Consider the following 5,121-nt stretch of genomic DNA (forward strand, 5'->3'; position numbering starts at 1 on the left):
GGTCATTTCAAAGTGTTGTATATATCTACTTAAAGATGTCTTAATAATCATGCACTCAAAACTGTGAGCACTTATTAATAAATATCTTAATACTTGTACATAAATACATGAATTATGAACCAAAAAACTAAAAGCTACAAAATGATCAACCATTATACATATGAAACTTATAAATAAATTGTTATTATTTTTATTTTTTGATAGCTTTATAATTAATAATTGAAAATTTAGATGGAAAAAAATATATGACTTGGTCCGTTTGGTTCGTGGAATTGTAGAAATCGAGATTTTTACAAATCTCGATTTAGCCAAATCAAGGTTTTGCAAATCTTCATTCTTATTTATGGAATTTTACTTGAACTATTTTTTTCACTCGGAAGATGAGGAGGAATAAACATTTTTATGTGTAAGCTTAGAATTGCAGGCAGACTCCAAAAAATAGTCCAATCTAATATTTTTGCACTCTTAAAAAACATAACCTCGTTTTAATTTTCAATTCTTAGTTGCTAGAGGAAAGTCTAATAACATGATCTTGAGTCAAAATTAAAAGTCTCCTATTCTAATTCCATATTCTGTCAATTTTGAAACAAATCAGAAATTTTTTTTTGAAGTTCAGAGTGTGAAAAAACCAATTCCCGTCATCTTCGATGAACCAAACGGACCATTCAAGGGAGCATTTGATTCGTATCTCTATTTCAGACGCATGAATTTAACAGCCATTCATGAGAGCGTTACGACGACTCCACGGGTGGCACTTCACAAGTGGAGGTTCAATGAAAGAATCCTTAGACTCCTTGTACATTAACATGAATCTGTGCACTTCTTTTTTGGAAAATTGCACGAATGTCCAAACATTGAACCAAGTCCATGCCGTTATGCTGGCAAATGGATTCCATCAAAACGTCTTCTTGCAGACAAAACTTATCACCATGTATGCTCTGTTTAGCCTCGAGGACGCGCGCCATCTATTTGATAAAATTCCCATACGAAAACTTTGCCTGTGGAATGTTATGATTAGAGAGTATGCCAGGAATGGCTTCAGCGACGAAGCAATTGAACTTTATTGCGAAATGCTGCAAACAGGTCAATACCCGGATAACTTTTCTTTCCCCTACGTGCTTAAGGCCTGCACTGCTTTATCGGCTTTACGAGAGGGTAAAGAGATTCACGGGCATCTCATTGCTTGTGGCTTTAAGTCCAATTCTTTTGTGGCGAATTCCCTTGTGCATATGTATGCTAAATGCGGGGATTTGAAAAATGCACACCAAGTGTTTGTCAAAATGATCGAACGAGATGTGGTCTCATGGAATGCAATGATTGCTGGGTTTGCTCAGAATGGATGTCCCGAGGAATCATTGAGGTTGTTTAATCAAATGATATCGGGAGCTATGAAACCTGACCTTCTCACTATAAAAAGTGTGCTTCCTTCGTGCGCTAGTTTGTCAGCAATGCAACAAGGTCAGTGGATCCATAATTATGCAATTAAGTCTGGATTTGAGCCCGATATTGTTGTTTGCACTGCTCTCATAGACATGTATGCGAAGTGTAAAAAGTTAAAGGCTGCACGTCAAATTTTCGACAAAATGTGTGGAAGAGATGTTGTGTCATGGAGCGCAATGATTGGGGGCTATGCCCTGAATGGTTATGCTCAGGAGACTTTGAAACTTTTCTATGATATGCAACTCACAGATGTGAAGCCTGATTTGGCTACTGTAAAGAGCGTGATTCAGGTCTATAGCTATCTAGCATCCCCACAACCTGGCAAATGGATCCACGGTTACATTATTAATATAGGTTTCGAGGCAGATGTTTCAGTGGGCACTGCACTTGTAGACATGTACGTCAAATGTGGTAGCGTAAAAATGGCGCGGCATTTGTTCGATAAAATGTCAAGAAAGGATGTAGTCTCATGGAGTGCAATGATTGCTGGATATGGTATGCATGGGTATGGTGAGGATGCTCTTGAGCTTTTCTACCAAATGCAAAAGACTGGTGTGCGTCCCGATGAGGTTACCTTTGTATGTGTTTTATCTGCCTGCAGTCATGGAGGCTTGCTGGATAAGGGTTGGCAATGTTTTGATGCCATGACACGAGAATATGGTATTAAGCCTAATGTGGAACATTATGCTTGTATGGTTGACCTTCTTGGCCGTGCTGGTCAATTAGATGTGGCAGAAGACTTCATCAAAAACATGGCGGCAGAACCAGATTCTGGTGTTTGGGGAGCTTTGCTTGGTGCATGTAGAATTCATTGCAATATTGACCTAGGAGAGCGTGTAGCAAATCGACTTTTTGCATTAGACCCAGAAAATACTGGACATTATGTGTTGCTGTCAAACATCTATGCTGCAGCTGGCAGATGGGACGGTGTAGCAAAGGTGAGAGCAATCATGAAAAACAGGGGATTGAAAACTAAACGTGGATGCACCTTGATTGAAATAAATAACAGGATACATTCATTCATTGCAGATGACAGATCACATCCTCAATCTGATGAAATATATGCAGCATTAGAATCCTTGGCTAGGCAAATGAAGGATGTAGGGTATGTGCCTAACACAAGCCTCGTGTTGCATGATGTGTCAGAGGAGGTCAAAGAACGGATGCTTTGGAGTCATAGTGAGAAGTTGGCAATTGCATTTGGGCTTATCAATTCAAGTCCTGGAACGCCCATTCAGATTACTAAAAACCTTCGAGCATGTGTTGATTGTCATAATGCAACTAAATTCATATCTAAGATTGTTGAGCGGGAGATTGTTGTAAGGGATGCAATTCGTTTCCATCATTTTAGGGACGGATTATGCTCATGTGGAGATTACTGGTGATGTAAAGAAAACTTGGACTAAAATAGCTGCAAACTGGATTACAATTCAGCGTCTTTCCTTTTGCTAGTGTGATGGAAGTGGGCTGTGGGGGCAAAATGAGTCGGGGCAAAATGAAACTGTATTTTAGTCCACGGAAGACCAAAATAGGTCAGTAGGACTCAAACAACCAGAAAAGACAGCTAAAATTGGGCAAAACACAAATAGAAAGTAAACATCGGACTAAAACCAAAGCCAGAGAGGGAAGCCAAAGATACTATAACGCAATTCACGTTTTTAAGGAAGATGGAAACGAGTGGGCAGAGAGTTTAGTGGAATAATGAGCATCCATATAACTTGCTCCCAACAAAATGCGTATCATCCATATAACATCTGCACTTTAAAACTGTACTTAAGATGACCACGTTTGTGGGCAAACCAGCCCCTGCCCACTCTTTTTTGTATTGTATGTTGTCCTCGCATACCAAACTCAACAAAGTGTTTCAAGCGAATGTAAATTCTGGAGTTGTATTGTGTAAAATGTCACTAAAAGGTAACAGAGTATGCCAAACTGAAATTTTGAAGAGGTATGGATCATCGATTTATGAAGATTTTTGGATACTTTGTGGCCTGTTTGATATTACTAGCCTAATCAAAGAGGTTATGAGAATGCCAAGATCAGTTAATTATTGAAGGTCAATTAATTATTTATGCGGGATGTTTCAATTAATATTAGTACATAGTCAATGAGCTTTTGGTTTGTTGGAGAAATTGAAAGGTTCTTAGAAAGTTTATTAGGAATCAAGTCTTGTCGAGTGCAAGGCTATGACATCATAAGGAATGAGGGATTGTGCTCCAAGGGAATTTGGTGGAATGGATACTCTTTAGTGGTTAATTCTTAACCGAAGGAGTTCAACCTAAAGCTTGTGGTACCATATTAGGTAGATAAAAATGACTTTGTAGATGGAAAATCCTCCATTAAAAAAAATAGTATATTAAAGGATGAACTAATTGGTAGCGGGCATGCACCATTTTATGATTTTAGCATGTTGATCAAATCATATTTTTCATAATAAATCATTTGGGCTTGAGTATCCTTTCCATCTTTACAAAAAAAATCATAATGAGGAATATGAAATATTATTCTTGTTTATTTAGCTGATCACAAAGTTAAGAGTCATTATGTTCTTGTTGCAAATTATACTCTGTCATCCTTGAAGATCCTTAGATTTGTTATCATGGGCAATACCAAGAGAAATATGTCAGATAGAAAGGGATTTGCAAGAATTCATACAATTTTGTAAAGAAATTTTAAAAATCATGTTAACAAAACTATGAGAAATAATATCAATAATTTAATTCCATAAGGATTTTCTAAGGATTTGTTGTTTCCTCTTAATTAGATCTTTTCTTAGGGAGTCTATAAGTTCAATTTATAAATAAAGGCCAAGGGCATACCACAAGATAACACAAGATATATCATGGTAAAACCCTCAAGAGGGAAAAATCCAGCCTCCAAATGCATCCACACTTAATTTGTTATTCAACAATGGGAACATTGCATACACTTACAATGTCTCCATGAACATTTTTAAAAATCAAAAGCATCCTCTACGTGCCTAAGACTGTACCTACATAGTCCATGCCATGCTTCACATATGCACACAACCAACCCAAACAACCAACTAGCCAACCTCAAACTCTAAATGTGTGCTTGTTTTTCTAGACTCAAGCTTACACAAATACAACTAAGTGGTAAGGTAAAACCGTGTGCCTCAAAGCAATGAGTACACAAAACTATTGACTTTCCTTACTCTTTGGTACTAAGTTTTCCAAATATTAAGTATTTTTCTCACATGCAACCTATACATAAAATATCTAACCAATATTATGCACAAATTTACAAATAGACCAAAATAAATTCTTAGTATGGTTGGACATAGCTCAAGTAAATATTTATTTTACATAGTTAAAATAATTTGTGTCATGCAAGGTGTACAATACCTATTAGATTAACATTGTCCCACTTATTCTATGCATTGCATAAGGGTCAATCAATGTAATATATCATTAAATCCCTCCATTAAACCACATGAATCTCTAACATTATTGTGTTCTATCATGACACATACAATAACAACTAAGATGTCCACCATATCAAGAAAGAAGTCATCTAATCTTCCAAAATGTCACCTGATGAAAACAAATAACCCAAAGTGGCAACAAACAAAGAAAACGAGCACCAAATTCAATTAATAACAAAGGCCTCAAGTTGTCATCAAAATGCAAAAAGGCCACATGATTAAAAATAGGAACCAAC

The 5,121-nt window shown here is 36.7% G+C and overlaps 1 pseudogene across 1 annotated transcript; it reads left to right on the top strand.

Moving 5' to 3' along the window:
• The first annotated feature begins 536 nt into the window (after positions 1 to 536).
• On the top strand, positions 537 to 3,808 carry LOC149543913 (pentatricopeptide repeat-containing protein At3g12770 pseudogene; annotated as a pseudogene). Its single transcript, XR_016355724.1, has one exon. The product of XR_016355724.1 is annotated as a pentatricopeptide repeat-containing protein At3g12770 pseudogene (transcript).
• Positions 3,809 to 5,121: the final 1,313 nt, after the last annotated feature.

Source organism: Cupressus sempervirens, chromosome 8 (assembly GCF_028749045.1).
Source record: "Cupressus sempervirens isolate cs-2001-9-10 chromosome 8, ASM2874904v1, whole genome shotgun sequence".
Lineage (NCBI taxonomy): Eukaryota > Viridiplantae > Streptophyta > Pinopsida > Cupressales > Cupressaceae > Cupressus > Cupressus sempervirens.